The sequence below is a fragment of the Typopeltis vanoorti genome, chromosome 4, assembly GCF_054136105.1.
Source record: "Typopeltis vanoorti isolate ZY-2024b chromosome 4, IOZ_Tvanoo_1.0, whole genome shotgun sequence".
Taxonomy (NCBI): domain Eukaryota; kingdom Metazoa; phylum Arthropoda; class Arachnida; order Uropygi; family Thelyphonidae; genus Typopeltis; species Typopeltis vanoorti.
In genome coordinates this window covers 48,901,142-48,913,361 of record NC_143552.1, presented here as the reverse complement: position 1 = coordinate 48,913,361, position 12,220 = coordinate 48,901,142, and the positions used below count along the sequence as shown (strand labels likewise).

The window sequence follows — 12,220 nt, the reverse complement described above, 5'->3', positions numbered from 1 at the left end:
GTCCTTCCCAATCTTTAAGTCTGGAACATATGTTCATCAGGAACATCAAAGAGATCCCAATCTAAAATCACTTCTCTAGAAAAGTTGAGTGTTTTATGAGGATTTACTGTAACTGGTATTACACCTATTGATGTTGCTCTGAGTCATTTTTCAGAATGTTGTTGACATGATGTTTCTACAAGATATCACCAAAATGTAGTTTCTTAAATGTTTTTTTAGGAGAGCCTGCCAGTCCTTCTAAACCCTTTTGAATAAAAAAGGATGGCATTTTCCTTACTGGCTTTTCACCTGTTGCATGGATGATCATAAAAACTGGTACATTTATATTGGTATCATGTCTTTTGTTTCTTACATCAATAACCAAATCGTGTATTTTTGATATCAGTACTTCATTGGGACCTTGTTAGGGCCTCTGAAACATCTGAGGATGAAGGATTCATGCTCAAGAATTTTTTTTTGTTCACTGCCAGAGCTTCTCACCCACCATGGAAACACATATGGATGCCCACTGACCAGTAAGCAGTGACTGTGCTCAGGAATGGAATGCCTGGCTACCCCAGGTGCCATACCAGCACCACAGCAAGCCTTGGATCCTGACTCCAGATCCTAGAGTGAGAGACTTCAACACCACTGATCCTTGCAGACAAGCACACTAGCTGACTGACTCTGGTCAGGCCATCCAAGACTGCTCATCTTGACAAAGCAGAGGCCAAAGTAGTGCAAGTCTACCAGGTACCCCTCCCCCCCCCCCATTTCTGGATGTCCACAGGTTGCACTGCAAGGCAAACAGTAGGAAATTGGATTCCCAGTGACTGTGGTCTAAAAGAAGGGATAGTAAAAAAAGAGTAGAATGAATACAGGAAGAAAAGCAAAGAAAAAGAGAAAAAATGAAAAGGACAGTACCAACAAGAAAAAAACAAGCTGCTGATTCTCTTGTCTTTGTATTTTTTCTTTTATGTAGCCCACAAAAGTTTGTAAACCTGTAGTAATTTAGTACTCTGGGGAAGCTAAGGGATTTTTTTTTGTTTAAATTTTTTTCAAACCACTTCAGGTCACCAGTAAATGGGAGAGTGGTTCCACTTGCACATGACATGCACAAGCATCTATTTAATTCTGTTCAATGTGAACCAATAACCTGCTGGTTGGAGGGTAGATACACAATCTACTTGGCTGACAAGGTCAGGAAACTCAAAACAATTCAGAAAGATGTAGAGCATTGTTGATGTTCTAATAAAGCTCTCATATATGTTGGCAGTCACTTTGGAATTAGTAACTACATTATGTTCCAGGTTCAATGAATGTTAAATATTACCATACATTCTATCTTTTATTCTGGATTTCATCCTGTATCACTTTTGCAGTGGTTGAATGAATAATAGATTATGTAAACTAGACCCAAGATTCTGTTGAATGCTGATGTCTAATGTGGTGTACCTGGGCCTGGGCATGTTTTAAAATGATTAGGTATTTGAGATGGTGGGGTATCTATAAAATATGTCCCATGATCTATTTTTTTTTTTTTTTTTTTTTTTTGTTCTTGTTGTTGTTGCCTGGTATTTGAGATTCCACTATGCTTTTGGATAGAATGGAATGGAAATTATTATTATTAATTAAGCCTTTCATGAGGCAACTCTCAATTACTTTAAAAAATATTAACAGCATTAGCTCTCAATTACTGTAGAAAGGTATTTTAAGCCAAGTTTATGCACATGTGCAGGTGCATGAATCTGCACATGCAAACTTTGTTTGCTCAGACTTGGATAAAAGAATTAAGCAACAATCTTAATTCTTAGCTTTTTTAATCTAATGTAACACAACGTTAGATCTTAATGATGGCAACTCAGGAGAAGTAGTGAAGAATATTGAAAGAAAAGAAAAGGCGGAAGAATGAAAAAGGTCCACACCATCACTGAGAGGTCCCCTCCATTAGAAGCAGGTGCCGCCCACTGAGGATTACAAATTTGCAATCTTTCAGTAATATATATTATTATTATTATTATTATTATTACCTCAAGACCTCATGGAGTCAAAGACTCATCTGGGAGGTCCTCTTATCACACACACACAGCTCATCAAACCGTGCCTTGAACACATTCAAACTCCTTGCAGACACCACACTCTCAGGCAAGGCATTCCAATCATTCACAACTCTGCACGAAAAAAACCTTCCCTCACCAACCAAGTCACCCTCCTTGCCTGGTCTTTGTAGATCTCGTGGAATTGGTTATTTCCACTTCTCTTATGCTGCTTCCATAATGCCCTCTTTCTCTGTATTGCATGCTTAATCTCTTTATTCATCCATCTCATACCTACCTTATTTAACCTTCTCACCCTTGGAATAACTTAGACATTGCATCTACTAGATAGTTTTTGAAAATCCCCCAAGCTGCACTGATCTCTTTTCCAGCTAACTCCTCATTCCATGCTATACCCACAAGCTGTCTTCTGAGCTCTTCATAATCACCCCCCCCCCCTCTTGTAGTTCCACATATACCCTTTTCTCACAGAGGTCCTCACACTGCTGGCAACCACCCAGGTAATCACCTCATAGTCACTCTCACCAATTGGTTGATGATTTGACACCCTCATTTATAATTACATCCTCTGATGAGATGACCAAATCCAAGACCCTCAATCCTTGTGTGCCCTGTGTTACATACTGTCTGAGGTAGTTATCCCTCAAAAACTCAAGAAACTCATTTTCTTTATTTCCAGTTGCTATCTCAACATTCTAGTTTATATTGCCATAATTAAAATCATTTTCTTTATTTCCAGTTGCTATCTCAACATTCTAGTTTATATTGCCATAATTAAAATCACCCATATATATACTTAAAGAAATTTAATGACATTATGAGATCATTCCCATATGAACCTGCAATACTGTGATACCCAACAATACTGTGGCATTCAGAACATCTTGAAATTTCTGCAATATGTTTGCAAGTTAATTTATAGCTGTCGTTTTTCTTGTAATGTATATTTTTCTATTACTCTTTTCGTGTTATGCACCGATAAAGACTTATATGAAGATGAAACTAGTTGTGAGTTCAAATAATGTGTGTTTTGCATCTTCCTCCCAATAGTAACCCTACCAGGAGGGTAATTTATTCCTACATGCTCCGCTGCATACAATGCTTATAAGTACTGATTAACATTTATATTTATATTTTTGTATCAATATTCATATTTACATTTATATTTCAGTAATTTATGTTAGATTACAAGCGCTGGAAGTTGATCTTATTGGCAAATTTAATTAATTCTGAGTAATACTTTTCGATAAGTCTGTGTTTTGATAATGGCCACTTGTCTCCAGAAGTGATGACATGTTGTATTAGGGGCATCTGGATGGAGTCCAGTAGCTGGCAGTTGAAGAGTATGTGGTCAACAGTCTGTTGAGGGTGTGAACTACAAATGCATGATGGCAATTCCAGCATATGGAATCTGTGTAAGTAGTGTCTTAGTTTTCCATGTCCCATTAGTAGCATGGTTAAACCTGGAGAAATGGCGTGTCTTTTCAGCCGAAGTCTGCCTCTGATGCATGGTAAGAATTTTTTGTTGTTGATCAGTTTTTTGATGTCTTCCATTCTTCTTCCCACAAGTCTATGGTTTTCTTTTCTGCAAGTGTTTTTATAGCAGATTTTCAGTACCTTTGGTAACTTGTTTCTAGCCATTCATTTCTAGCTGCTTCTTTAACCAGGTGATCCACTCTCTCTCATTTCCTGCTACCCCAGTATGCATGTTCACCCAGCAGAACTTGATTTCCCATCCCCCTAGAGTGAGATTCTGAACCAGATTTCTTGTCTGTTCTATTAATGCTATATGGTTGTTTAGGTTTTTTTATGTTGTCTATAGTGCTTTTACTATCACTATAAATTGTTGCTGTCTTTTGATGAAAGATATTAAGTTCTAATTCCCGGAGATATGTAACTGACTGAACTATAGCAAGTTGTTCTGCTTGGTTGTTGGAACAGAGAGAATGCAGCCTAGAGCAGCATTCTTGTATAATGGACTGTCTGTTGTATGCAATGGAAGAACAACCAACATTCCCTTCAGTTTTGCTTCTGTCAGTGTATATTTGAAAATCGTCGCTTTCGGAGCTTTCCTTCTTCTTAATATATGTTCTCTTTACGGTAAGGCCACCTACTGTAGTGAAGCGGGCGTTCGTAGTAATTTGGATCGATGTTGTAACTTTCATTATATCTTCTGGAAGTGACATCATATACAAGAGATAATTCTTGTATTTTCAGGCAGATCGGTGTTAGAGCTACAATAACGCAAGCTGCCTCGAAAGATACTGTCCTGTATCCTTTTATTATACGTATGCCTATAAGGCATTGAACTAACTCTGTTTAGTTTTGTGGGTTTATCTTTGATTTTAGTGTATGTTTCCAGGCAGGTGCAGCATAAGATATCAGTGGTAGTATAGCACCAGTATATGTTGTTTTCAGCGCTCATTGGCCTAATCCCCACTTAATCCTTTCCGACTTAGCTAGGAGGTTTACTACTTGTAAGCTTTTTTCGGCAACATATGACCTGTGCTTATTGAAGGTAAATTTTTCATCTATTATCACTCCTAGGTGTTTTAACTCACTGGCTACCTCGAGAACTTCTCCGTTTAGGAAGACCATTACGGGTTGTTTTGATTTTTTGCGTGAGATGTGGAGCACTTTAGACTTGGTGCTATTGAAAGTAAATTTTTTCTCACATGCCCACTCTGCAATTTTAAAGAGTTCTTCGTTGGCCGTTACTTCTAACTGTAAGCCGTTGCGTCCCCAAATCGTTATCATTGCTTCATCGGCGAAGGCTATGACTTTTGTTTCAGTAGTGAAAGGAAGTCTTAAAAGCAAGTCATACTGGAAGTTCCAGAAACCTGGCCCACAGCAGGAACCTTGCAGGCAGCCTCGTTTGACTTCTTTTGCTACAGTTGTGGTTTTTAATGTCATGGTTGCTCTTCTATCTGTAAAATAATTTTTTGTAAGGTAGAGTAAGTTTTTAGGGCATTTTAAATCTATTAATTGATTATGGCTGGCCACCATGCAGCATCAAAGGCTCCTTGTACATTGAGTGAGATCAGTAGTACGTCTTTTTTTTGCTGTAGACTGTCTTCTGCAAACTCTTTAACCTCCATTATTGCATCTACTGTGCTGGACTGAGGTCTGAATGCGTACTGATTGCTGCTTAATAAGTTTCTTGAGTAGACATAGTACATTATTTGATTTATTAGAAGTTTTTCTAGTACCTTACCAGCAACATTTATAAGACTGATTGGTCTGTATTTGTTAATTTCGTCAGATGTTTCTTTTCCTGGTTTGATTATAGGTATAATTTTTGAGTGTTTCCATATTGAAGGAAATCATCCTCTTTTTAGGCATTTGTTGTAAACTGTTGTTATGAATTCGGGGAGTTCGAGAAAACACTGTTAGGAGTATATCGCTGCTTATTCCATCTTCTCCAGGAGTTTTTCTTGGATCCATTGATCTTGATACTGACTCGATTTCATTAGTTGCAAATGAGTCGTTGTCAGGAAAGTCTATATCTGTTTCCATTCTTTGTCTGTAAGTTTTGCAGATTTCTTCATCTGTTGATTCATCGTCATCGGGAATAAATGTCTCTATCATAATAACTGCAGTTTCTGCTAAGTTTTTAGTGTAGTGCCGTCTGTTTTCTTGATAGTTGATAGTATAGGTGTTGTCTTGTTCTTGCTCGCTGCTAATTTATATATGCAATTCCAAGGATTCGATACAGTTGAAACTGTACAAAATTTTTTCCATGATTCTGTTTTTGCATTTGTAATTTTGGACTGATAGCTGTATTTGGCATTATAGTAGTTCTGTCTTCTGCTCTCTCTTAAATCTTGGTTATTGTATGTTCTTTGGTATAATCATCTGAGTGCGTTGACACGTTTTCTTAGGACTGTTAGTTCGTCGTTCCACCAAGGAACTGATTTTCTTCCATCGATGTTTAGCTTCTTGGTTGTTATGAGTGTTTGGTCGCTGGATTTTATCAGACCTGATGAAAGTGCAGAAGCAAGGAAGTCTATATTGGTTTGTGATGATGCCCAGATGGCTGGGTTTTTGTCTAAGCTGCGCCTGTTGTTTGCATTAAAGCGATGTTCTGAGATTAAGCGTGAAAATTCTCTTTTTAACGCTTTTATAAATTTCTCTAGGTTGGTTTTATTGGTGAAGTATTTGATGTTAATGCGATGGTTTGTGTTGTCTATTCCATTTAAATTTTTGTTACTGATAATGAAACTTATTATGCGATGGTCAGAACAGCTTTCCTCTTCTTCGTATTTCCATTCAGAAACCTGGGGTAAAATAGCTTTGTTTGCCATTGTTAGATCAATGAAGCTGCTTCAAAGTGCATTATTGGTATTTTTGAATGATGGAGTGTTAGTCGTCGTTTAGTTTGTGTAAGGAATTTTCCAAATTTTTCCCTCTGTTGTTTGTGTTTTCGTTAAACCATAATACCGAATGGGAGTTGCTATCTATTCCAAGTATTAGGCCATGGTTAGTGGTAAAATTACTCATTTTTTCTAAGTCGTGTTTTATGTCTGTGTGATAGTCGAGATACATACTCGCTGCAAAAAGTTTCAATTCCTCTGTACATAATTTCAATAAGTAACGAGGCCTCGTTGCTGTGCTGAGTAATTAATATTGCCTCGACTTCAGGGTTTACCATGAGTATTGCAGCTCTCTTTCTTTCTGATCCATTGGAAAATATTTTATAATTATTTGGAAAGCCGCATATTTTGTTGTTGGTGTTGTAGGGTTCCTGTATTAATGCTAGTCCTATATTATTTCTATTTATGAGTTCTGTTAAGTTATTTACAGCCTTTATGGAGCATTGAAGATTTATTTGAAGGCATGCCAGGGATATACTGCTGTTTCTGCTAGCTCTATTATTGCTTTCCATAATCTATATTTTGAATTTTGAGCTGTCTATAGTAGTTATATGTCGGGCAGTCTTTGCTTAGTGCCATGTGTTTGCAGTCATTTTTGGTTTTGGCATGCTTGTTGTGATTTTGGCAGTTTATGCAGTTCATCTCTGACTTATTTCGTGGGCACTCACTGAACTTATGTTCTTTAGATTAGAATCGACAGGTGGTTTTCCCCCCCTGCAGTCTCATGTGTGATGGTGGAATTTATTGCAGTTAAAGAACCTCAGAACGCTTATAGTCTACACAATGGCAAATTCTCCACAACATTTTGACACCGTTTTTTTAGCAATTTGGTCCTCACCATTGGATCGACTTCAATAATTAAGTTTCTCTTGTTCATTTTTTTATTTGGCATGATGAAATTTTGTGTCAGCTTTGTATTGGATTGAGTCAATTGCATTGTTCGTATCAATTTCACTGGGAATGTCATATATAATTAGTCTTGGAAGATATTTCCTACTGGGATTTGCTACTAAAGTGTCTTTGCATTCCTTCGTGATTTCATTATGTAGCAAATCTATGTTGGTCTTTTCTTTGGATTCAATTAAGATTCCTCCGTTATTAATACTTTTCATTTTTGTGATTCCAATTTTGATTTTCCTTGGGTCAATTTTTTCTTTGATGATATTTTTAGTTTCCTTGCTGTTTAATTGAGCTATCGGTTTCACTATTTGTTTATAGCATTGGTTGTTTTCAGATTTGTCTTTTTTTATTTTAACATTATTTTTAATGACATGTGAGTATAGCTGAGTAGGCTGAGCTAAGTTAGCTTGTTTAATTTCATTTTTCATTTTATTGAAAACCTTCGTTAGTTCACTCACTGCGGTTAGTATGACCTGTTTAAAATCATTCCCTAAATGCCGTTTAGTTTGGCTACGTTATGCAGCAAATCTAGGGCTTTTTCGAACTCTAATTCGTCTTGTGCCATCTTAATTACTTAAAGTTGTGGTGTTATAGCTTTCCTATTGCACTGCTACATTTTCTAAGGTACAAAGTTTAAGATAATGTACTTACAGTTTCCTGCTTGTTTCTAGAAGTGACGCTTCCATTGAGTTAGGCTTCAGAGGGTTGTTTTTCGTGACCTTAGTACCTCCCAGTGGCAGTTGGGAGAGGGGAAGGTGTTTGCCCTTGCTGTAGCAGCTAATCCTATTATGACCAGCATTTGTCTTTGAGGTTTCTGAACAAAGTAGTCTGACCAGCAGTATTCAGTCCGTAAAGATAGAATAAAATTTCACTCATATGCACTTAGAAATATGAAACTATAGAGTAAATTATTCACTGTTAGACAGATCCCTGTACAAGCTATCAGTCGATACTAGATACATCCAGTTTTTCTGTTTGATACCGCACAAAATTAAGGTAAAGCTCTGAGTCTACTGAGTGGAGTGGAGTGAAGTGGAGTGGAGTGAGTGAGTGAGTAAGTGATATTTTTTTTTTATTGTAAACATAACAATCTTATGTACAGGATTAACCGGTTTTTGGTTCTCTGCAGTCAGGCAGAGAGGTTACATGCTCATACTCTTGTTGAGGTATGTTACGTTGAAATATCAGTTATAAGGTTAATTGCATTTTTTTTTTTTTTTAAATAAGAGCCATTAACAGCTATTTTGACATGATACTGTATAAGAACATAAGATCTGGCATGCGTGTGGAAGAACATAACAGTTACTATAGGACAATATTATCTATTTACATGAGAGTGACAGCTGATTAATATTCACACTTATGCACAAAAATCTTTCTTTCCCCTTTCTTTGGGTGGGGGGGGGAGGGAAGATGTCACTTCTATGCCAGAAAGTGGACTATGATGCAGTCGCCTTGCTCAGTCAAAAGTTGATTCCGTGGATTCCAGTCTTGGTGGAAAATATCTAAAGTGTTGTTTTGCCTGTGGTGGTGATGCTCGTGTAGGATCCAACTTCTCACCTTTTGTTTGAAGGCTGCAAGGAGTTGGTCAACTGCCTCTCTCTGTGAAGTTGCTGTGCTGTCTGGTCTTGTATGTCTGAGGTAGAAGCTGTATATTACCGCTTTAGCAGTGATGAAGAGGTAATTGCAGAATGAATGATTATTTGACTCTGCATGGACGAGATTGAAATATTCCTCTTCTATATGAAGACTACCACAGGTGAGAGCTGCCGTTTCCTGAGACAAACTGATTAATTGGGTGTTGACTGGCATTCCAAGTAGATATGCTGGACTGTTTCTGATTGGTAGCAAAATTTAACTCAGATGTCTCAGATAACTGAGACATCTGAGTTAAATTTTTGTAATATAGTTGGAGTGGGTAATACATTGTGCCACATTCTCCACTGAATATTTGCGTCGGGTTTGATGGCTCTTGTGCAATACGGTAGGTCCCATAGAAATGCTGTTTGGTGGAATGATGCAAGATTATCCAATAAAGTGCTTGGGTTCGACTGTTGTATTAGAGTGCTGTAGATTTTGTTAGTGTTGCTGGGTGTAAGTTTCTCCAATGAATTATTAGTTTTTATCAGAAAGATAGGCTCCGGATCTTCTGAGTTTGGAGGGCTAAGCCCCCTCTTCCGTTATGCTATCAGGCATAGCGGCTTGAAAGGCAGCCTTTACAGTGTGTATCCGCTCAGCCCGATTCCCGTATTCCAGGTTTTCGAGCGATTCTGGAAAGTGCCAGGTGAGGCTCGGAGAAAGAATGTCACCAAGATCCTCATGCCTCGCCAGCTCCATGGAGGAAAGAAAATCTCTTTCTGAGTGATCAGGTTTCTCACCATTGTGTTGTAGAAGATGGGTTCCATGAGGATTTCAGGAAGGGATGCTGTTCACTATGTGCTGGAGGTTTAGCTTCTTCCATCTTCAAAGGGCATCTTTGTAGAAGTTTGTTAAATGCACTGGCACGTGCGCTGTTGTCATTCGTAAGGTTGTAGAGAGAGAGAGAGAGACCTCTAGTGGCAGAGGTGAAAATATATTTAGTGGTGCATTTGTGTGCTATTTCATGTTGAAGGGCATTAAGGAGAAATCAAATGTGGAACATTGTTATCCTGTTGTCAATGGAGGTCAAGTTTTGTCCTCACTCTTTGAGAGAAATACATAGCTTGGAGTAGGAAAGCCAGTTTGTTTTGTTCCATATGAATCGATAGATGGTTGACTTTATTTATTTGATGAATTTCACTGGTGGCATGAGAATCTTTAGTGTATGCCAAAGGACACTGGTGGCTATTTGGTTGACAATTATTGTTCTTCCTCTTGTGGAGGCAGGGGCTCATATTGCTGCCCACTTTCCTAGTACTTGCTTGAACCATTTATTTAGTGTTTCCCAGTTCTTATCCACATAAGAGAGCACGTTTCCTAGGTAAATCCCCAGGTATTTGTTTCCCTCTGTGGACCAGTGACCAGACAGTGGGGAATCGGTTCAGTTTTTCCATTTGCCACAGTACAGTCCTGTGGTTTTATGTGCGTTTAGTTTGGCTCCTGAGGCTGCTTGGTATTGTAGGTATGCTGTTTGTATGTTATAGAAATCCTCTTCTTTGCAGGCTATAATTGTAACATCATCAGCATATGCTGTTAGGGTTATGGTTTGGTAGAGAAGTTTAGGATGGGATGCCCTAAGCAGCATGCTTAGTTTACACAAAAAAGGCTCAATGTCAATTGTGTAAAGAGGATCAGAAAGTGGACAGCCTTGTTCAATACCTCTGTTGTATGGTACAGTTATGGTAAGTCTGTTGTTTATTTTCATACAAAAGTATACTTTGGCATACAACATCTTAATAAAATGAATGATGCCTGAGCCAAACCGAAGGCTTTCAAGCAGCTGAATAGGTATTCAATGCGGTAGAAAGCTTTTTCTTGGTCTAGTGTTACAATACCCATTGTTTCATTGTTGCTGTTGGGTATGTTTATGAGATCCCTTATGAAGTGTAAGTTTTCATGAAATGATCGTCCAGGGATGGAATAACTCTGATGCCTATTTATTATTTCGTTCAGAGCAGGTTTAAGTTTGTTGGCAATGGCTTTTGATATAATTTTACAGTCAGTGTTTATGATACAGATGGGTCTTCAGTTTCCTAATTTCGTCGCGTCTCCTTTCTTTGGAATGAGTTTGATAACAGATGTTGTCAAACTCATTCCAATTGGTATTCGCGTCGACATATACTCTGTAGAGGATAAGTCTAAGTTGTTTCCAGAAGGACTGGTAAAATTCAGTGGTGAGCCCGTCTATGCCAGGAAATTTATCTTTAGATAAGGAGGTGCAGGCAGTTGTCAAATCGTGTAGCATGATGGGGAGTTCTGTGTTATGCCTAGTTGCTGGTGAGTCTTTTCACATCGGAGAGAATTATATTCGTGGCATTCATAGATGTTGAGTTTGTTTGGTATAAATTTTTGTAGTACTGCAAGGTATATAAGAGGATTTCGTCATGATTTTCTATGATGTTTCCACTATCTGTTTTTATAGCAGATATTAGCACCTCTGCTACTAATGGCTCAGTTAAGTAAGTTTGAGAGCGGTTAGTAGTTGGAAGGGGATCAATCGTTCGATGCTGTTAGCACACTCTCCCTCGATGAGTCTTTGGACTCCCTGGAGGTGTCAAATAATAATAATAATAATAGTGGTGCACTCTTGTTGACATTTTTCCAGTGAGAAGAAATATTTTGTGGGTGCATTTATGAATGTTTGCGTCGTGCTCTTATTAGTGCTCCTCTTGCAGAGTGCTCTAGGTGTGAGTGTATGGCAACTTCTAAGGACTGGTATTCGTCAGATTCCGGATGATGTAATTGCTGTTGTTGTTGCAGATTTTTAAGGACTGAATGCTTATTCAAATTCCTCTGGTGACTATATTTTTGGGTAAATACCCTAACTTTGGATTTAAAGAGTGACCACCATTCGAAAACTGATTGGGAAGTAGGTATATCCCTAATGAGAGCTTCGATGTAGATTTTGGAGGTTCTGAGATATTTTGTATCCTGTAGTAGGCTGTTGTTAAATATCCAGTATGCTCCTCCTTTGTGTCCAGTGTGTCCAGGAATGCAAATGCTCAGAAGGATGGAATCATGGTCTGATGCATGAGATGGATGGTATGTGACTCTTCTGACGTCGGGTATTGTGTGCATAGATATGTAGTATCTATCGAGCCGTGACTGGTATAGGACACTGGTAGGATAGATAATGGCCAGGAAATTAGCTTGCTGCAATACTGAAAACTGCACTGATGAATATGGATAAGGGAGTTAGTTTTTTTATAAGACCTTCTTACCACTACTTCCACACTACTGTGGACAGATTTAGTCTATTGGATTTTAGAGAGA

The 12,220-nt window shown here is 38.1% G+C and overlaps 1 protein-coding gene across 1 annotated transcript in view; it reads right to left on the bottom strand.

Moving 5' to 3' along the window:
- Positions 1-12,220, bottom strand: part of LOC150107287 (heparanase-like) — a 321,370-nt gene that overhangs the window by 190,006 nt on the left and 119,144 nt on the right. The window lies entirely within an intron of this gene.